This window comes from Falco naumanni, chromosome Z, assembly GCF_017639655.2.
Source record: "Falco naumanni isolate bFalNau1 chromosome Z, bFalNau1.pat, whole genome shotgun sequence".
Lineage (NCBI taxonomy): Eukaryota > Metazoa > Chordata > Aves > Falconiformes > Falconidae > Falco > Falco naumanni.
Window position 1 is genome coordinate 24,624,310 of NC_054080.1, and position 22,792 is coordinate 24,647,101.

The 22,792-nt window shown below is 43.6% G+C and overlaps 1 long non-coding RNA gene and 1 other non-coding gene across 2 annotated transcripts; both read right to left on the reverse strand.

Annotated features, from left to right (window-relative positions):
• Positions 1 to 5,073: 5,073 nt before the first annotated feature.
• On the reverse strand, positions 5,074 to 14,249 carry LOC121081211. Its single transcript, XR_005825608.1, has 3 exons — positions 14,120 to 14,249; positions 12,966 to 13,054; positions 5,074 to 11,517 (listed from the first exon to the last, which is right to left on the reverse strand). It is a non-coding gene; the product is annotated as an uncharacterized LOC121081211 (long non-coding RNA).
• On the reverse strand, positions 12,702 to 12,833 carry LOC121081747. The gene has a single exon (XR_005825792.1). It is a non-coding gene; the product is annotated as a small nucleolar RNA SNORA13 (small nucleolar RNA).
• Positions 14,250 to 22,792: the final 8,543 nt, after the last annotated feature.

Sequence of the window (22,792 nt, forward strand, 5' to 3'; positions counted from 1 at the left end):
TAAATTGAGTTTGATAGATGGCTGTGTCAATACTTGTGTCCAGGTTATTTAAAAGTAAAGTAAAACTTGAAGTTTTAGGGCATTCCATGGTTGCCTGTGTGTCTTATTTACATTACACAAAGGAGCAAAGCCTTGAGAAACACAGATTCATTTGACAACACCATCTGGCAAAAACAGGTGTGGTATCAATTAAAACCCACTTGAGGATACAGCTTTTCCAGATTAAGTATTTTTCCTGGTAGCAGAAAGTTGTCAGCCTAAGGTTTACACTTCCAGTGCATATCCACACTAGCTTCCTTTCTTACCTAAAACACCAGAAAGCCACAGCAGACTACATAAGCTGTCAAACCAAACACATGGATGCAGAGCCAGTGTGGCTCTCTTCTTAATGTACCTGTTTTAATTTCTCTCCTCTTATTTGTCTCCTTGCTAAGAGTTGTGGTGGGTTGACCTTGGCTGGACAGCAAGTGCCCACCAAGCTGCTCTATCACTTCTCTCCTCAGCAGGACGGTGGAGTAGAGAAAATCAGATGGAAAAAAACCCTCGTGGGTCAAGTCAAAGACAGTTTAATAAAGCAAAAGCAAAGACCACATGCAGAAGCAAAAGAAAACAAAAGATTTATTCACTACTTCCCATCAGGAGGCAAAGTCCAGCCAGGAAGCAGGGCTTCGGTATGCATAGCAGTTGCTCTGGAAGACAAACGCCGCAATAACACAATACCCCCCTGCTCCCCTCTCCACGGTATGGAATATTGCATGGAATATCGCTCTGGCCAGTTTGGGTCAGCTGTCCCAGCTGCGTCTCCTCCCAAGATCTTGCCCACCCCCTGCTCACTGGGTGAGGGGGGAATGTTGGAGAGACAGCCTTGATACAGTAGCCAGAACACTGGTGTGTTATCAACACCTTTCTAGCTACCAATACGAAGCACAGCACTGTAACAGCTGCTATGGGGAAAATTAACTCCATCTCAGCCAGACCCAAAACAAGACTGAAGAAAACCACTCCACCCCAGATGGTCATATTTTAAAACAAACACTTGCTGTAATGTTAAGATGTCAAAAATAGCTAGGGCTATGCAATTGTTTCCTCAATGAGGATATTAGAATGTACTTGACAGTCTTCGTAACATAGTACTGTCAAATTTACTACAAATCAGCCTCTTTGCTAAGCAAAAGTGCTAAGAGATTTACATGCAGGAATGCCCCCACAGGTCACCCACTGATACAGACCGTTTTCATTTAATAGAGCTAGCCGTAGCCAACTCAGATGCAGTGAGCTAAAAGATTAAAGAGGAATTTGGAACAAGCCAGTCTTCTTCCAGTGCCCACCTCTAGAGTTCTGATGTGCAGTCTTTAACACCGAGACCCTTCTTCTGCGCAGCACTGGAGGCAGCTAACAGAAAGGAGGGCTGCTGCAACACAAGTGTATAGATCTTGGTTCTCTTGCTCCCCTAGACCAGCTCAGAATCTGTCCTCCTTTCTACTTTTTAATACTATCAACTTCAACAGTTCATGTAAAACAGAGGAAGGGGGAAAAAATAGTTAAGGAGTCTTGAGTTTTTTTACAAGGGTACGGTCTAGCTAGCCGCTTGTAAAAACTAAAAAACAGTCCTAATAACCCTGTACTTAATGTTTACCAGCATTATTATTTTAGTAATCAGTGCTCCTTACACCCACATATTCCTCCCCCTACCTCACTTTTTCTTTGTTCCAGCACAGTATGAAATCTTCACTGAATACAGTGAAGCTTAAGATTCTACAGTTTTTCTTTTTGAAAGGGAATTAACATTTTAGACAGCCATCATTAAAACTTGGCATTAGCTATTGCTCTCAAGAGTTTTAAGGAAAAAAATCAAATAGTCTTAAAAGCTACTCCTGCCAGTCTTGCACTTCAAGAACAAAGGATCATGAGCAAAACTCCTGAACAGATGGTATCTTCAGGGAATATAATCCTTTAACAGAAACCCTAAACTTTCAAGTGCATTCAATAATTATGTGTTGGATCACTAAAAATTAATTACTCTTGTCTAAACCTCCTTCCAACAACCCAAAACCTAACTCACGCTTAGATTTGCATTACTAATGTGCTTACATTCAGTACTGAAAAATCAGACACTGCAAGATACACACCTTTCAGCTTTTGCTCTTCTGATAAAATTAATTCACAGTATGTCTCCCTGAAAAAGCAATCAGGAATTCCAGTTGCTATCCCTACAGTATTTCACTCTACATACATCGTTTAGTTGAAGCATCATATTATGTAGCTGATCAAGGTAATAACCCATGCTTGCAGTTTTCCATGTTGGAGAAATACCTTTCCTGCTATTTTTAAACCCAGGTTTGCTGAATTTGAAGTTCTGCTTCTCCCCACCACATTACAAATCTCAGCTAACCCACTCCCTGAGTACTACAGATGACTGTGGTTTCAGTGATCACCTCCCATCCACTTAACAGCTCCTAGGTTTTATTTAGTCCAAAGGGGTGAGCTGGTATCCCAGAAACAACGTAGAGGAAGTCACAACTGTCAAACAGAAGCAGTTGGTATTATAGCTTGGGAAAGATAGAAATTACGAGAACAGAAACATAAATCTTTATTGTTTTTGTCTACATAAACATTACCTGACACTGCACCAATACAGTTAAAAGCACTTTGTGTTACTATATGCAAGCTTAATGTTCCCTCTTTTTAACAGTTGTTTGTCTCTTATGGAGTGATCTTGAATGACACCCACTGTTCTCAGGCTGGTTCTAATGATTCTTCCTAGGGAAAAATGTAACACAGGATGAGACTGGACACATACAGCACACAGCTGTTTCCAGCAACATCCTCTAGAACCTGAGACTGGTACAACGTTATAAGGACTAGTTTCCCATTCCCACTCATCCCTTTGGAAAAAAGTCAAAAGCTCAAAATCTGTAAATCTAATTTTTAAAGGGCCTACAAGCAAGAAATCTAAGCAAGATTTCAGACCCTAACTACAAGCTGGTGGCAGTACTAACACTTGTACTAACAAGGAGTAACACAAGTACTAACAAGGAGTACTAACTCCTTGGTAGGAATCAATAGAAACTTTTGTAGTAGTAATTCATGCACGTATATGTCTGTGCATTATACGACAGTGTAAGAGAATAATACTAGTAAGGCAGTAACAAATAAGAGAGAGTAATTTTATGTTGAAAAATAAGTAGCAGCCCTGTTACTTGATACATTACTCATAGTGGACTGCACACACATTTCTTTACCCAGTGTCCAACAGGTTCCTATAAAAAAAAAGAGTGCCTACCTTACTCTTCAACCTTGCAAAAATCCCCAGTGCCTATGGTACTAAAGGTCTGGGATAGATCCGAGTAGTTCGCTTTCTATTGACAGCACTGGTAAAGCATTAAGTGCACCTGTGTTTTTCATACTGCTCTGTAGAGGGATTTTTAAAGGACCGACGACATACGTTACCATTGTCCAGATTGGACAACCCAGGCCTGTTAGTTGAAACTGCAGAGCAACTTCAAATTGTCCTTGGAACAGGCAGTGTGAGAAAGAAAACAAGCTATGCACAAACAAGAAGCCAGGTGCAGAGTAAGCCCTGGGGACCGCGAAATCCACACACTCTCATCGAAATCCACACACTCTCATTGGCACACTCTGATCAGGCGCCTGCAGCATGCTCACCAGGCAGCGACAGGGATGCCTGCGTGACCAGAAACTTTTATCCAATCACCTGTGTGTAGAGTCGGGTGAGCGGTCGGTTTAAGTTATAAATATGACCTGTTTGTTTAATAAAGTGAGCATGGCATGTAGCCATATTGGTGTGATTGTCGTGACTTGGCCGACTCTCCATGGGGGACTCTCTTTGTTGCTCAAGTAGATTTTCACATTTCAATGCATCAACCTTTCTGATTCTAGCATTTTCAAGGACATTGTGACAAATTTGAAGGAATTTCATCACTTCACCTGACATTTCTGTTACATTTATTTCCTGCAAGAAAACCAACAGCGATGTACCAGATTTTTTATCACTCAAATTCACTTTTGTATGAACATATGCATGTTCACGCAAAATACTGAACCATCTTCAGTTTCAGTTTTCCCCAAAAAGTTACTTGAGTCATTTCTCATCAGGAAATAGCATACATTATTTAAACAACTTCACATCAACCAGCCTGGTAGCTGCTGGACAATCACTTTCTGAGTATCTGTCTTCTGCATGGACAACTACTGAATCACAAACTTCCTTCAGAACTTGACTCAGCATAGTTTGCACAGCTTGGCTTAAGAGTTTGTCACGTTGTCTTTGTGAGCAGCTGCGAAATAATCAGTCTGCTTTTCCACAGCTGCAACCATATTTTGAAAGCTGCTACTGAAAACATCACACAACTACAGAATCTCTCTCTCTCTTCTGTAGTAGTTAGTACAGTTACCGATTTCTAGCACAGTGAAAAAAGAATAAAAAATTATCACTCAAAACCCTGAATAATCCCAAAGGTTCATTAATGGGTGCCAAACGTCACCCCCATTCTTCCCAAAACTTCTCCATAATTTTTATCTCTTCCAAGTTTTCTTGAACAGTATTTATTGCTCTTCAGAAATACCACCTTGCAGCACTGTCTTATCACCCTCCTCTTCGCTATGTATCTAGAAGAGCTGGAATGCATCAGTGTAACAAAAAAAAAAAAATAAAGAGTGCAACTGGATTTGAAAAAGATAATTCTGGTTCTTTTTGTGTCCTGGAACATAGCCCCTGCATAATGAGGCTTAAATGAGGCATAATTGCAAGATGTGTGTGCAAGACATCTTTTATTGGTTTCCTATCCCATTCAATCTATCCTTCAAAGCTGCTGTACTTTCCCATGTTTGAGCAACTAGTTTGTTCAGACACAAAAGTCAGATGCTGCTGCTAAAAAAAAAATCCAGCATTTTTTCCTTCACAACTCGAAAGGAGTCATTTAGGATGACCTCAATTTTTAAGTGTTGTGACCCAAAAGGAGTTTTTATGTTTAGGACGACCTCCCTCCCCTTGGGACCAACAATCAAGTCCATGATACCCTTGGCCTTAATTAAGGTGAAACATCAACCAACCAGTTTTATGATTTATTAATACAAAATACAAGGCACATGGTTAGATACAGTATCTCAATGGCTATTACTTTTAACTGGACAAGCAAGTCCTGTGCCAGATGTTTTTACTTAGATCTGGTCACTATTCAATAAAAAGAAAGAGGAGAGAGGGCAAGAGAGGAAGAGAAAGAAAAAGCAATTTCACCGCCCGTGGATCCAGTGGCGTCCCACTGGTCGTCTTCACCCTGGGTGTCTGGGTGGTAGAGGCCCCACCCAAGTTTTGGTCGATTTGGGTTTATGCTTTTGAGAGGATGCCTCCTCACTTACATACAAAATGAGGGTGGATGTGGTCTGTGTCTGCACAGGCTCCATGTGTAAGCAGTGGTTGCAGGGGGTCCTCATCGGTGGTCATGAGGGATAAGTGCCCCCAAAAGCTTTAGGCCACCCCTGCGGTGCACATCAGCAGTTGCCTTATTTACCACAGAACTTTCTTCCAGGAAGTGCTAGCTACAGCCATTACATCCTGTACCGCCCCTGTGGTTACCAGCCGAGGCAGCAGCAGCTCACTCTGCAGCAACAGCTCATTTCAGTTCCTTTCCAATTTGAGCAGAACACATTTGCACCAGCTCCACTTGAATTTGTGCACTAAGCAACATTTAAGGCAATTATCAATCTATTGGTCCCTTATGCCACTCTGCAACTTAAATACTGGTTGGTGCTGTTTGTCCATTGATTTTGTCCTTCACAGTGGTGATGCACACATAGCAGAAAGACAGAAGCAGCAGAAGCAAAATCCAATTACAGCCATGAGCCCACCCTGCAGCTTAAACAAAGTATTTTCATTTTCACTTCCCATTCTAAGTCTTCTTCAGAGGTGGTGGTTCTCATGTAGCAGACAGAAGAGGGGAAAAGGGCACAGTTGACCATACAGCACACAACAGCAACAGCAATTATTAAAAATATGAATCCTGTAACTAACGTGGTATCTTTGCTAGCCAAGCTCCCCATGCCATGAGTCCCAAATATCGCAAGATTGATTGTAGCCAGGAACCTGGCCCATTAAACCAGCCTTTGAGTTGCACGGCCTGGAAAAGCACTGCTGTTTGGTCTGCTATTTCTTTCATCTTTGCCCCAGCTTCTTTGATTGTGGTTGCATTGTGTATGGTGATGCAACATTCTCCATTGGTGAGGTTTAGCATCCCACTGGCTCCTTTCAGCAACAGCATATCTACAGCTAGATGATTCTAGTGTGTCACCTTCGATGCTTGTTGGACCTGCAGACTCAGTTCTCCAAAAGCATATCAAGTCCAAAACATGTACCTGCCAGGTGAGATTTTCCAAGACAAACTGATGTTGGTTTTGGGTTACATAAGGGGCAAAAATACTTTCTAGCATCAGGGATATAGCCTATCTTCTAGTATAATAATCAGGAATTTGGACTCCCTTTATCACACACTCTGGACAAGCTGGGGGTTGTTTTACCTTCCTGCATGCTCATGGGGAAGAACTTGGAAAATTAAAGATATGATCTGGGCATAATGAAGAGATACCTACCCCACACTTTAAACCAGCATGATGTTCTAAAGTTAACTATGAATAGAACTTCCCATCAGAGCATCCCCATGCCAGCCCTGAAGGAGCAGGATATACACCAGTTTTGCAGTTAGAAAGTTCTTCAAAAGAAGATGCGTAAGTTCGTGGTGTAGAATTTAGAGCTATTTTCGTTACCAGAAAATGGACATAAGGTATACTGTATTGCTTCCGCATTTTCTGTTTGAAGGTCTGGTTACAATTGGGGTCCTTATTTCTCCATCCCTGTGTGAGGTATTCACAGCATGTACACATATCCTGAATTGAAATACTGAGTATAAATGAACCAGATTTCTGGTTGATTTCCTGGTCCTTCTTTGCACATTATTACTTTAGAACAGTTAAAAAGGGAATTTTCAGGTTGCTTGGGACATGGCTCAAGTACAGTATCATTATATGGTACTCCTTTTTCTAAAACGTCCCTGGACCAAGCCCATTAGAATTACTGTGTATCCCAATTCCTGACACCCACATGGTGTGGAAGTTCCATGCACCAAGGCAGATCCCATTGTACAGTGAACTTACTTCAGACGAGCTCAAATAAAAGAATGGATTTTCTACAGGACCCTATGGGAAGAGCCTGCAAGTTACATGGGCTCTAAATGCATTGTTTTCACCCAGGGTTTGGTTAATTTGGCATCTTTCCATCATCCAGCCAGTAAGTTTGCAAGGCGAGTTTGATGGTAGAGACCACAGAGATTCAGCCTCTGTGGTATACATATTGGGTGGTAGTAAGCTGCCCAAGATCCATTGATTAAACAGGGCATATACTCCTGTACTGTGGTGTTCTCATTAAACAATAGATACGAAAAATCTCAGCCCTTCTTCAGAAGATCGAGGTAATGCGATACATAGGCCTTGGTCCAAGGAGTTCCACATTTGGGCAAAACCTTGAATCAGCTCCCATGCAAGATCAGGACCACTACTTTGCAAAGTGATTGCATATAAAGTCAATACAAACACGACAAACACTAACTTTTGGGTGACTCATGTTGGCAATTATTTTATAGATCCTAAAATGCTAAAGCAATTGGTAGGGCAATAAGCTTGCAGATAGCTTACTTAGGGCATGAGCATAGATGAATCACTATCTGCCAATGCTTGTCACCCTAGTTACACAACTTGATTACTGCGGGGTCTCCCACACCAGATGTGGTGGGTAAAAGCGCAAAAACAGTAAAACATGTAGAAAATAACTATAGCCAGTAACATTCCCCAAACCACTGGAGGTCCTAGTAGAGAAAAATTCATGGCGATGGATCCAGTAAGGGAACATCAGCAGGTGAACACACGGATCTTCATCTAGTTGGGTTTGGGTTTTTTGGGCCAGTCACTCCTGCAATGGAAAAGAAACAAGGTTCGGATCTCATAGTCCGACCACACATTGACATTGCTGACCCAAAAAGGATGATTCATCTGGTATGGATTCAATGATCTTTCCCATGGACATCAGCAGCTACCCTTGTATACATATTCTTTTGAGCTTTCAGTACTAGAGGTGCTTGTCTCACAGTGGGTAAGCCCACTAGAACTGGTGGCTACTGCTGCCTGACCGGATAACTCTGGATTTAGGAAAACAACTAAACCATGATTTCAGACTGTCCACTGTATATTCCCCTGTTGTTTGCAGGACAGCTTCAGTCTGAGTTAGCCCAGAAGTTACGCCAACTCCCACCAATACATACTGCTTTCCTTCTGAGAGACAAAAGGGACTGATGTAGCCTGCTTGCCCAGTATCCCACAGCCCCTTACTGTCCCTTAAGCATAGGGAACGATCCCTGAGAGGGTTATGTTCCCGACTCTGTACAGCATAGGCCACATGCTGAGATAATGGTGTTACATAGCTCCCTGGTCACAGACCATCTCCTGCTGACTGCCTCTTTCACAAAGGTCTTTACTTCCAGAATGGCCTCATTTAAATATAACCATTCTAACCAATGTTCCCATTTCCCCCCCTCTGCTTCCACCGCTAGTGTGGCTAAACAGGTTAGTGCATCTACTTGATTGTTCAAAAGGTGTGAGGGGTGATCTCCGGTTGGGTGTACAGCTACCCATCCTGCTACAAAACATCTCTGTTTAGTGATGTTGCGAATTTCTTCCCATTTTTCCTCACTGACACACCAGTGCTCAATTAACTTCCCACTGGTTTTGTTCCCAAGATGGGAGCCATTCAGAATACATTCCCTGAATACAGCAGATGAATCAGTGTAAATGAACAATGGTTCTTTGCTTTCTGCTTCTCATTTTATCACACTCCAAACTGCTATCAACTCTCCTACCTAAGCACTTCTCTCTCCTTCTGTAGTTAATTAGTTCTTGCACCACTTTCGCCACAAGTCATTTTGGGGAGGCCTCCCCTTTGTTTCAGTCGGGAAGCTTGCAACCAATCTTGTAGCTGAACAGCATAGAGTTTTAAAGCATAAGGAAATCCCCTGACTAGAGGATGAAAGCTCTTGGGGTCTTTCCACACACTGCATAGGAGAAGGCTGCTGCAGAAGCAGCAGTCATGCACCAATTGGGAGGCAAAGGGCTTCCTACACACTTGCCAAAACGGGGCCTGCCATGGGTGTTTTAATAAAAAAAAAAAAAAAAGGGTCCCCTCTCTCCACTGGGTATAACCCTCCTGCCCAATATGCTATCCTCTTGGTCAAGGACAATGGTTCCCTGTTATCTTCTGCAGTTCAGAAGACTCTGGGTCCCCAGTACCCTTTAGTCTCATCTTTGCTCAGCAGAATACAATCCCATCCTGTGAGGGCGACACTCGACACATACCCAGTTTCAGTTTCTTGGGACCCCCAGGAGTATTTTTCCTGTATTTTAGCCAATTCTGTAGGGGAACAGGGGATAGTGCACATGGTATGTTGCTAAGCATCCCTCTGACCATTATCAATGGTTTCAGTTTTAATCAAGGGCCTCATTACCACCTCCCCATGCCCACGATAAAAGAGGTTCCTGCTATCCTCTAACTCTTTAATTGGATATATAGGGTTTAGATCAGATGTCTGTTTTTCTGGCTGGTTTCACCAGACTGGAGACTCGTAGTTCACTCTCTAGGTCTGAGGACAGACCTATCCTACTGTCAGACTCCTGCCCATTTTCTTCCAACTCAAGACCATAGGATTCTGTCTAGGGAGTCTGATCAGGTTGTGTGAAGCCACTTGAGTATTGTTACGTTCAGTGGCGAGTTGACTTTGCAGGTTTCCTATCTGCTCTTGTAAGGAGTTATTTGTCCCTTTAGCTACTTGCTTTTCCTTCCGAGCAGCAATTAACACAGCCCCTGTAACAGCACAAACTGTTGCTTTTCCTTTCCCCATCTGCAGTTTTTTTTCCTTTGCCAAAGAGTGATCCTATCCACACTGCCAATTGTTTTGGGCCTACGCCATGCCAGGAAGAGAGCATTTGGCTTTATAGCACTTCAATTTTTCAAGGAGGGGATTATCCTCCATTGTTGGATCCCCAAATTGATCCCAACAACAGCCATCACACAATGCAAAAGGAGTACTCCAAAGTATTCTGCCTACTGTGGGTTTACATATCCAGTGCAAATCTTTACAAGATCCTCTGCCCCTTCTCCTGTCAGGCACTTTCTAAGGAAAGGGCCATGTTAAGGGCCCTAGTCCCTTCTGTTTTGTTCAGTCTTGCAAGGGCATCCTGTCCAAGATGCCAACTTTTAATGTCACTACCTGAAAGGAGTTATTTAGGATGACCACAAATGAAAATACCTGTTTAAGCTACAGGGTGGGCTCATGGCTGTAATTGCATTTTGCTTCTGCTTCTTCTGTCTTTCTTACCATCTGCTACGTATGCACCACCACCGTGAAGGACAAATCAATGGGTGGACAGCACCAACCAAGGTTTAAGGCAATTACCGAGTTTCTTACAGTACTGCACAAAGTATTTAACAATACTCAAGAGAAACACCACTCCTTAGCATGTGCTGTAACATTGTGACTTTTTCTAAGTTAGAACAATCAGTCACTTCTTCAGTTTGACTTGAGACTTGAGTTTGCACTCTGAATTTCACCTTTGAGTTAGTGTCTATAAATTTAGAGTTGGCTGTCTAATAGCTTACTCAGTGTGGTTTACATCTCCCCAAATGCAGGTAAGTTATCATAATAATTTCTCAGTGCTGGATCATTCTTACATCACATATCACATTCCAGTACTACCCAAGAAGTTCCTGGCTTCAAAGACTTGGATACTTGTCATGCCCTTGGGTATGTAGGTTACACAAACCACAGTTTCAGCACCGAATAAATCTTTGATAATACATGTTATTTTTATTAATGTCTTGTTTGTACCACTGAATTTCATGCTGACTTGCACTACTCAACTTTTCAGCAGTGCTGACTTTTCCAAGACTTTACAATGAAACAGCACTTTGCACATAAGATTCCAGGCTTTTGGGTTTCATCAATCTTCAAACATTTTCAGTCCTTCCATTCTGAACTGCTCTACAGTATCACCCCAAAAACCAAACATGGAAAAGCACAGACTCTTCTTGGACACACTGGCAGCCATGAATTGCTTTTAATAAGCCACTCACGCCAAACATTAGGGTTTCCACTTTGCTTTTCTTGATGAGAACGTAGTCATCAGGCTGATCTCAATCTCAATGTTGCAATTTTGATTTCTGCTCTAAAATTCCTTCTGCCAAATTTATTTTTCAACAGAAGGTCTGCTTCATTATAAAATAATGCTGAAGGACACAGCTGCACAAGAAGTTATCACTCACCTCATGAAGGAAGCTTCAGGACAGCTACGCAATCAGTACTTTACAACTTTTTCTTACACACCTTTCTCATGCTTAGAGGCTTTCACCACACAGGACAGTCTCTGTGAGCTCCTTGACTTCCAGAAAAGCACACTAGAACTCTGTAAGAAGTGTTCATAGCATTAAGCATTCTGGTAGGAACAGACGCCACAATCCCCAAGGTAAGAGCCACTACTGCTAGCAACATTCCAGTACACTTTTCACTTTCAAAAGTACATCTTTTGATGTAAAAGGAAAGACTGTTCTATGTACAGTAAAAGAGTAGAATACACTATTATGCAATACTGAATAATCCCACAGAGAGACTCTCTTTATAACTTTCTGACACGAGACATAAATAACAAAAAGGCAAATGCACAAAGGCAAAACACATTTCTTCCCCATTAAATAAGATTTTTATGTAAATATCTCGAAGAACATATTTTCTGTAGCTGAGTATTCTGAAACTGTAGATATCTTTCACAACTAGAAAACAAGAGGACACTGCAGGAGTCTGAAATGTTATGTACTAATTACTTGCAGCACAGGCTTAAGAAGTTATCATGATGGACAGGACAGCTAAACACCACTGAAAGTGGCCATTATGATTTTAGCTTTTCCTTTTTAAATAACTGCCAGATTCTTAATTTAAAAAGACTGAAGCACAGAATCTACAATGTATCTGCTCAACCATACTATTGTCTTTAAAATGCAAGTCCATTCCAGGCATGCAACAACCCAGTCTTACATACTGAGACCAGATACTGTTTTATTACAGAGATGCACAAGTCTGGATGCTAGCAAATAAAGCTAGCATACTGCAGTAAAAAGTTAAAAACATTATATACAAAATCTTACTGCACTTTCCCTGCCCGGAGGGCAGGTCCACATAGATGACTGGCTACACATTTGCATATCCATTACCTAACTTATTTTACTACCACGCATGCTCTCTGAGGAAGGGTCTTTTAGTGGGCCTGGGTCTTTCCCTTAGGGGGTGTGATTTTTACTATTATAATGAGGATAGTTCACTTCCAGGGCAAGGCTAAAGAGCGTAAGAGCTAGATGATCAGTTTAACAGAAACAAGGTAGTCTAAGTGTGCATGGCTTACATCACGAAGATAGGATGCTCTTCCTCTTGTCTCTACCAAGGCTGACTCCCTTGATTAGAAGTCCCTTCATTTGTCACTTTTGACAACTCTAGAGGGTCAGCCTGACCTGAACTCTGTGCCCATATAGTTAACCACTAAATATGAGTTCAAGAACTCGTGAATTTTAGACAACAATGCATGTTCTACAGATTTTTTGTTGTCCTTGCAAAAACAGGGAGGAGAAAGGTAAATAACCAGCTCCTTCAATAGTCTGAGCAAGAATTCCTGTTTGCCTTCTTTGACACCACATTCATTCTGGCCAGGAATGAATGGGCAACACAAAGGCAAAAATTTAAGTATTAGAACATACAATTTCTGTAGAATTGAAGTAACAGCATATGAAAAAGTTCGATTAATCAACAGGCAAACACTTTAAAATTCACATGTAAATTATGTTTTATACATGATAAACACTTAACCAGAAAAGCCAAGCACACCATGCTCTTGGGACATCTTGTGGTCATGCTGGTGCTTGTTTAGGCCATCGACAGACTACCACTGCTTTCATCTGAAAGAAAAGGGAAAACCACTTCTTCACTTGGAAGAGTGACAGATACACAAACAGTACAACGAGCCTAACAAGAAATGCTTGAAATAACTGCCCCATTTCAAAGAACACATAGCAGGCTCGGCCCTATCATCCCTATGAGCACACTTTAAGATCAAGGGCTAGTCTCTTACACGAGTTCCAGTGGCCTGCTACAGCAACCTGGAATTATCTCAGAAAGCTGGGCACAGGTGACTGTACAACAGCCCCACTCACCTTTCCCACACTACTGAGAAAGTATTCCTTTCGGGTTGTCTTTCTACTGGGAGGGATATGGCGCATCTAAGACTACGATGGCAAAAAGCCTGCCCAAACGAGTTGAACGTAAAGCAACTATATAAAGAAATCAAAAAGCTCGCTCGTCTAGGAGTTTTTTTCAGCGAGTTCTCCCAATCAGCGGTGAGAAGGCTGCACAGAGACTTTCAGAACCAGAAGCTCCAGCGGACGAAGAGCCAGCTATTCGCTCGGTGCCTGGTTTCACGGAGACAAGATGCCGACGGGGCAAAGAAAGGCTGTCCGTGTGCTGAAGCGGCACGGCTGCCCAACCACCGGCCAACCAGCGCTCCCGGCCCCAAGGCCTCCCAGGTCCCGTGCCCGCTGCGGGGACAGCAGCACAGGCTTCCGGGGACGGTGCTCCAGGGCCCGCCGCCGGCCCCCTCCCATTACCGGCTCAGCCCGCCGCGCACCCCCGCGGCAGCCCGGCCTACCTCTCCAGCCAGCACCCTGACCCGGCCGCCCAGCCAGGCTTTCAGGGACGCTGAGGCGCCTCAGGTTCCTTCCCCGCGCCCCGGCGGACAAGCCCCCGCCCGGCAGCGAGCGCACATGCTGGCTACTGCTGCTGTTGGCTGCCCGGCCCGGCCGCCACCCCGCGCCCCCTCGGCCACCCGACCGCCCCGCGCACGCCGCAGGCCAGGCCGCGCCCCCGCCGCTCCCAGCGTGCCTCAAGAGGGCTGAGCCAATATTCCCGCGGGGCGGGGGGGGGAGGGGCCATGCGCCAGCCGCTCCTGCAGCGCGAGGTCCGCGTACCGGGTCCTCCCCAGAGGCGAGGCTGCGGCAGGCGGAGCCTCGGGCAGGGAACCCGCCGGGAACGGGGCGGCGGGACCCGAGACACGCCCTCCCATGGCCACCTGCGCGACCGCGCGAAGGAGGCAGCCCGGCGAGAAGGGGCGGGGCGCCCCAGCCACCTGCGCACGCGCAGCGGGACCCGGCGGTGGGGGCGGGGCGGGGCGGGGCGGGGCGGGGCTGGTGGCGCCGCGCCGGGCAGGGGGCCGCCGGGCGGAGCGTCGGGCGGTGCTGGCGGGGCGGTGGGGCGGCTGCGGAGGGGCCTGCGGTGGGAAATCTGGCGGGGAAGCTGCTCTCCTGCGCGAGGGGTCTGCCGTGTGTGCGGCCTGTTTCAGCGGCGTGGCTCGCCCAGGCTGGGCCCCTGGCGGTGCGGGTGTGCTGCCGTGTTTCTTCATAGCAAGCAGAGCATCGTATAGTTAGTCGCGCAGTGAGGCCTGCTGAAGGCTAAAAATGAATGAGCAAGATGGCTGAAAGTTCGAGGGTTCTTCAGGCTGAAGTGTAGGGGTGGTGTTCCTGGACACCAGCCGTTGCTTTTCTGTGGTGATTTTAAAGAACTTCACAGCCAAAAAATGGCTCTCGTGCCTGAAGCTGTTACTCTGTTCAGTTTCCCTGCGGGAGGCACGGGGGCCGCCAGGGCAGCACTCTGGAGGCCTTGCATGGCGGGAGGTGATCCTCGTGTGCTGGGCTGCGTTTCTGTGGTAGCTCTCACGTGGTACATGCTTGTGGCAAGAGGACTGCACGAAAACATCCTGATCTTGCGTGTTGCTCATTTGTGATCATACTGGCAGTGCCCTGCTGTTGGCCCCCCAGCTGGAGACGCGTGTGCAAAGTAACCAGCCTCAATGCAGGTGGGCAAAGTGTGCAACAGCCCTGGATGTTTGAGGCTTGAATGCTGGCAGAGGCTCAGTTCTGAGTGCACGGTTTCCAGATTTGCTGACTCTGTAAGTGAAGGCAGTACAGTCCGTGTTTGAAAGACTATGAGGTAGGGAACAGGGCAGTTATAAACACCACAGGGATAAACTGGGACCATGTCTGGAGAAAAATCAGAATGAGGCTACCAGTTGTAGAGAAACCTGAGACCCATTCAGCAATCTTGCTAGCCTTCCTTGGTCTGTTTGTTATAGCTGCGGAGACCTGCTTGCTTCTTGTAGCTCCTCCTTACCTGGGAGTAGCAGAGAGTGTCCAGGAGGCAAAGTCACTTGGCAGTGCAGCCTGATGTGTGACATCTCAAGTAAATTACAGGAGGTCATAGAAGGGCTGCCAAATGCCCAAGTGTTAGAGAAGAGTCATGGTTCATTGCAGTCTTGATGGGGGGTGGCAAAAAAGATAAACATAAGAAAAAGCTAAGGGGCAAGCAAATGTCACCACTCACAGCTTGGTGGAGAAGCATATAGACTTGCCAGAGAGCAGGATTCTTCCTTCAGTAATTTAGCCTCAGTTTGCTTTACAGAATTTTTCTGTGAGTGTGTTTCATTATGCTTAGGTGTATCTCTAAAGTATAGGGTATTATTAGTGCTCTGTTTTAAGTTTATAGCAAAACTAACAAATATTGTTAGCATTAGTTTTAAGCAGATTCACCTTCAGTAGCTTTGGCTTGTCATTCAAAATGTTTCCGTATGTTTTCCATATAAGATTGTCTCAAGCATTGCCTCAAGTCTAACTTAGGTATGCATAAAGGTTAGCACTTCAAGTAAAGTGATACTTAAAACACAAGGGTAATGGTCTTGCATAGGACCCTATCAGTTGCTGGCAGTCAAGCTAGTAAATCAGTGGAGATCCATTACTCTGTGTTGCTGATGCAATCAAGTTGATTTCCAGCTCAGGGACAGCTGCCTGGACAGAAGTTTAAGACAAATGCAATTAGTCCAGATTTTGATTACACAAGTGAACAGTATAGTGAAGAAGAAATCCTTAGTGTTTGTGACCTATTGTTATTTGTGCCTGGGGATACAGGAGAGCTCCAACCTACATGAGAAAACTTTCTATCTACAAACCACTAACTGATTACATGAAAAACTTCGTCATTTCAGGTGTTGTTGTCATGTTTGGAAGTTGTTACTGAATCTCTGAATCACAGAATGGTTTGAGTTGGAAGAGACCTTCTAGCCCACCCCCTCAATACACCATACTCAAAGCCCCATCCAACCTGGCCTTGAATACTTCCAGTGATGAGGCATGGGCAACCTGTTCCAGGGTTGGGGTCTCACCAGAGCAGAGTAGAGGGGGAGAATCCCTTCCCTTGACCTCCTGATCACCCTTCTTTTTATGCAGCCTGGGATACAATTGGCTTTTGCGGTTGCGACCGCACACTGCCAGCTCATGTCCAATTTTTCATCCACCAGGATCCCCAAGTCCTTCTCCGGCGGTCTGCTCTCAATCCATTTGTCCCCCATTCTCTATTGATACTGGCAATTGCATGGACCCAAGTGCAGGACCTTGCACTTGGCTTTGTTGAACTTCAAGAGTTCACATGGGCCCACCCATCAAGCCTGTCAAGCTCCCTCTGAATGGCATCCATTCCCAGAAGTCATCACTTTGGTGTCATCCATAAACCTGCTGAAGCAGTCAGATACTGTAAGAAAACAGTGACCAAAGCGATTTTTGTATGATAGACATGGGTTAAGGACATTAGTCACAAATCCTGTGGGTCCTCTTCTTACTAAACAATTTGCAAGACAATAAAAAAAATCAGTGGAACAATTCACAAAGGACACAAAGTGATTCTGCATTGATGGTTTATTTTTTTTTTAATCTGACAGGGATAAGATTCTTCTGGAAGTGGCAGTATAATTCAAAAAGGAGTGTCTTCACATCAGGCAGTTCTGTGGCCCGTACCTGATGATCATAGTGAATGTGAATTTGTAATCTGTTGAGTCCATGAACATTTTATTTGTTGTATCAGTCCTCATGAAACCAGGACATACTAAATTGAGGGCATAATTAACAATAATTCTTAGTTATCTAGTGGATAAAATATCCTCTTGAAATGGAAACAGATACCTTGCTGCCACTTTTAGGTATCTAGGAGCTTTAACAGAAGGTGCTTGTGAATCATGCTTTGGCAGGTTAAGACATTGCTGTCCCAGCAGTTTGTTGTTCTGTCACAGAATACTGTACACATTGTGAAGTTTGCAGAAGTGAATTCGCTTCTCTGATATATAGCCCTGTTGTAGCTTCCATGGCTTCTTGTGGGGAATCTGAGCTGAACCACCGACCTGTGGCATGCAGTGGCTGAGGTATTCCAGTCTGTCAATTTAGTCACAGGGCACAAGGGGAGAAAGAACTTGACCCTGAAGAAATTAAGACAGAAAAGCTTACTTACCTAGTGAAAGACTTGAGACTCAAACACTCAGCCTTTTCAGCTTTGAAGTTAGTAGTGAGATACTATTTTCTGTTTGGTTTCCTAAAGACGCAGTTAATGATTTAATCACTGTAATTATTTTGGTTTTGTGTCAATTTATATTTTTTGAGTTGGTTTCAGCCAAATTTGTGAAAGAGCTACAGAAGTACTAAGTTCTTGAAGATTTTGTGAAAAATCACCATCTGGCTAGCCAAAAGACCTGTGAAGTGTTGCGCGCGCTACTTGTTATCCTGCCAAACTGGGAAGGCATGGGAGGGAGCACTCGCAACGTCTACACTCACTGGGGTATACTTCTCCACGATTTTCTTTGAAATCTATAAAGTCAGCTTGTGAGTGGCACTGTAGTCCTCCAGCAGTGGGGTGCCTGCATCTTTTAAGTTGGTGTGGGCAGGAGTTGTGCTTCCCAGCTGCACTGAGCTGCTTAGAACGCAGCACTGAAGTGAGTTTTACCACCTACCTAAACTGAGGTTTTCCCTTTCTGTTTAAATATTGTTAAGCACTTCCTGAGCATGCGCAAAAGGTCTCTTCTTATCGCTGAAGTATATCTTACCAGGCCTGAGAATACTTCTGACAAGTTAGCACTGAAAGAGCCTATTTAGGCTTTTGATGGCACAGCAGTAATGATCTCTTCATTCACTCGTATTTCCTATTTTCAAAATATGATTCAACAGATGACAACTGACATCTTCAGATGAGGGCTTCCCGCCCTACCCTGTCATGTCAAATTACGTTAGTTTCTTATAGATTTGCCACTACATGCAGGGAGAATGAAATGAATGTGAGCCAATTCAACATTCAGTCTCGCTCTGCAAGGACAGTGCAGTAGAAGCAGTTCTGCCTTCTCATCCCTTTCAGTAGCCATTGATTTCCTGGGACTCTAATAAGCAGTCAAAATCTGATATATAATAAATGTATTGTTTTGTTCTACTCTATCTGGGTGTGTCCTTAGTTTTCCTGAGTGAATTCCAACACTAAATTGTAAGGGTATAATTTCCCTGTTGTGCTTTCTTTAGCAAGAAAACCAGTTCCTGCCTTTCCTGGCTTTTGGCCTGTTGTTCCTCTTCCCGGCATCAACTGACTGCACTGTAAGTTTTGTCAGTGCCAGTATTTGTGGCAGCATGGCACATTGTCAGTGCCAGTATTTGTGGCAGCATGGCACAAAACAGGTCCCTGAAACTATCAGGACTCCTAAAAACAAGTGGTTTGGCTTCAGGTACATTAAAATGTGCAATGGAAGAAAAGAAAATTATCTTAATATAGTTAAATAAAACCTTAGTAGATTCAAGAAAGGTTGGGGTTTAACATACACACGTTAGTTTGGGATGTTGCATGCAAAGCTTGCAGATTCACCTATTCATCCTCCTTTTCCTCCTACAGAGTAAGGGGCTGCTGTGTACACCATATTTCAGTGATGTTACAGGAAATCCTAACACAAGCTGATGGCGTATCACGAGGGAGCATTGTGTGTAAAAACTGAAATACCTCTAAAGTGCTTTGTGAACAGTGAGTCATTAGTGTGATACTGCTCCTGCCCTGTTGTCTGGAGTGAGCTGGAGCACTTTCAACGCCTGGCTTTCTGCGTGCCCTCGCTGAATTCCCACGAAAGCTGCAGGGTATGCTTTCCTTGACTTTTTGTGCGCTTAATTTGTCTGCAGCTTTTTCCCCTGCAACCCACCAGAGGTCAGTGTAATGCCAGGAATGCCGTGCAGTAGGGACAGGACATCAATGCCGAATTGCTGCTGGTCGTTGGGATCGTAGGAATTACTTGTGTGCAGCAGTGATCTGTCTAGCAGCGTACCTTGTCTTTTGTCATTACTAGTTGAATTAGGGAAAGGGTATGAAGCTGGCAATAGGCTAGTGTGAAGTCACCTGTACATGGTGAGACTGTTAGAGGTTGACTACCTCCAGAAACATGAAGCTTGCTGTATCTTTCAAAGGGTGTTGACATCAACAGCAGCATCCCAGATATTCTGAAGAACCAAAGAAATAGCCGTCTTGCTAAGCTCTTGTCTCAGTGGCTCCTTGTGCTAACAGGTTGCAGCGTGTTTGCAGTTTGAATGAAAAAAATAGTTTGTTGGATATTCAGTTTCTCACCTTTTATTCAGTTCTATGTTCTTGCATTATCAGGCAGGATGAATGAGTTCCCAGGATTTGTGCCTTCATTATTTTACGTTAGTACCAGTTTTACCAGTTTTCCATGTAAGAGAGGCACTCCTGTCTTTCAGTCTCTCTTTTTCATTATTCTTATTATTTTTTCCTGAGCTTGTTAGGAAATAATCCCACCTGTTTTGGGGTACAGCGCCTGGTAATGGCATACAAAATTTCAGCTGAGTCTGCACTGTTGGTTTCTACAGAATCACTGTATTATTTTTATTATTGTCCCATCTCCCATTCATTAACAGACTTCAATGTTTCCCTTCCTTTTCCTAACAGCACCTGTTTGTTGAATAAAGGTCTTCACTGGCTATGTGTCAGTTTCCTTCTAGAACTAATAATACTAATTGGAAATATTTTAGGACTTCTAGCCCTAAAGTTTTTTCTCCAATGTACTCCAATTTTCTCCATTGTACAATGTAGCGTAAATTACTAAGTTTGATTATAAAACCCAGTAAAATACTGGAGCTTTAAGAGTTGTGTTAAATGTGTGATACTTTTTTCCTTCAGAAATGTCTTTGGTCATGCTGTATCACAAGTTTTGATGTGGTGGATTGTATTTGGAGCTTGTTTTCTCAGGTTGAAGGGTTTTTCCTTCCTGTTCTGTCTTTCACTATGAACAAGGCAATAGACTAAGTTATACTGGAGGAAAAAAATATTTTGAGCAAATGTCTTTTCCCCTGTCATGTGAATCCACTGATTGACTTTCCTTTGTGGTACCTATAGGATTGAAAGTTTTGTAAAAATAAATAGATGAAGTACCTCACCCAGGGTCAGGCAAATCAGTTAGTAAACCAGATTTTCAAATACTGAGCGTCCCCAAAAGAGGACTCACTTACTAACATGTGAATCTGGGTGCCAGTGCCAAATCATACACTACTTCTAGGCTAATGTGTTTCCACAGGTAGATATAAATAATTCTTACATTTATTGAAAAAGACATAGAAAGTCAGTATGGGAATTTCTAGGTGGAGAGATCTCCACGGCATGTATCTATTTACTCTTGAGTAAATCTATTTAAGAATAAAACTTGAAACTGGTGCAGGAAAAGAACGCGTTAGTCCCTGGTGCAGAGTACCTACAATTTTGCTTGGCAGCCTGGTGTGAACTGCTCAGCTGCTCTATGGAGCTGCTAGATGAACCTGCCCCAGCTTCTACTTCTGAAAATGTGGCCTTTGTGAAGCCAAGTGACTGTTAATTTTTGTGTAGGAGGAGTGATTCATTTCAGAGCGAGATGTTGTGTGTACGTTGGCACTCTGTTGCTCTGTATATAGTATGTACACTACACTTGTTTTGGAAAAGTTAACTCCAGTTCCTGATACATTCACAAATTCTGGAAATAGTTTTTATTTTCAAAACATTGGTTAATGTAAACATACACACACTCATCCTTGCCAGCATTGTTATCACCTCAAACTGTTTTTTTCTTGTTAAGAAACTCAGTCAAGGTGGGCACTGGGCAAACATAATAACTATTTGTTTGTCTAAATTACCACTGTGTCATAGTGGTAGTGCTGGTAACTTTTCAGGGTGGTTTGACTTCTTGCCACAGAAGCTCAGTATTAGTATGGTACTTTGCATGCTAGCCAGGAGTAGGGTGTTCATTTTATGGCTTCTAGGTTTTGCTTGATTCCTTTTTTCTGTTTTCTTGCAATAAGGTTCTTCTTGACCTGTGGAAATGGGTCAGACAACAGTGAGAAAGATTACAATATCTTGATTTTTCTTCTGGCTGTGCTCCATTTGCGGAGTCACCTGGACAGGTCCAGGGCTACCTACTTTATTCCCTGTTCTTCCCTTTCTAGTAAGGAGGGGTGGAAGAGATCTGAGGTTTGTTGTACAGAATAGGGCTTGTTTATGCTTGTCCAGTTAATTGGGAGAGGGCATCTGGGTACTCAGATTATCAGCAGGTTTTCTTGGCAAGCATGTTGCATAATCGTGGCTCCTCTGGCTTTGTCAAAATGGAGCCAATAGCTGTATTGCAGAGTGATGCATCAGTGTTCTGCCTTTTGATTCTGTATAGGTGTAAGAGGTTGTCACAATTCCCTCTGTACTCACTGCGCGATCAGCATTTCTCACCCTGAAAAGAGTGTTGGCATACCATTACTGTAAGAGCTGCTGTCTATATACACATGACTTATCTTGTAAGTCACTGTGTCTCTGGGTCACTGGGAAGCAGGGGAAATGGAAGCATAGGGGCATGTGGAACAAACATGCAAAGTTTCTGGTGAGAGGAGTATTTAAAAATGGCCACCTCAAAAAAGTTAACAAATGACACTTCGCGTCTTGGCGTCTTGCAAGATGTAGTGTTTCGACATGTCCATTTCTGGTCCTTATGTATCCTTGAAAGAAGTTTCTAGTCCTGTTGTACTTTGGAACTGCCTAATTTGGACAAATAAGGAAAGAAGTTGTGCCCTTTTAAATCCAGAAAATTTTGACACATACCGATGTTTGCCTTGTGGCCAGCTTTTCTAGTCAGCGGGCAGTATTGTTTTTCCTAATGGTAGCAGTGAGCCCTACTTCTCAGCCCCTGATGAGAAAAAGCAGTTACGCATATAGTACAGTTCTCTTCTGCTTATATGGTGGATCTAATGCTTCTTAGAAATCTGGAATAAATTACTGACAATTCTTGAGGATTCAAGGAGGAGACAACTAGGTGCAGGCTGCAGCTGCCATAACAATTCATGCATCTTGTGACCTGCTTCCACTGAGCCCTCAGGGAGGAGGGCAGCTGGAAGGAAACTGCAGGCTGGAGAAATTGGTTTGGCTTGCTGCAGCTAGCCCACAGGACTGAAAATCAGTTTAATCCATGCATTTTCCTTCCTTCTTTCTCTCTCCCCTTCCTCTGCTGTGCACCTCTATAATATTCTTTGATGACCAATGATTTGCATGTTTCAGTCTGTTTTCTTAGTAGAATGTAAAATCCCAGGAATTTTTCTTTTTTAAACGGCAACACTGTGTGATTCAGATAATGAAATACTCAGTTGTGAAACCATGCAATAGTTGACAAATAATGCAATCTGCTGGTGGTAACATTAACATTATTTTACACTAACACTGCTCATTAATCCTCACCATTGTAGTTTCACTGGAAAAATATGTTGGCCTGACATAGGCTAAGATAA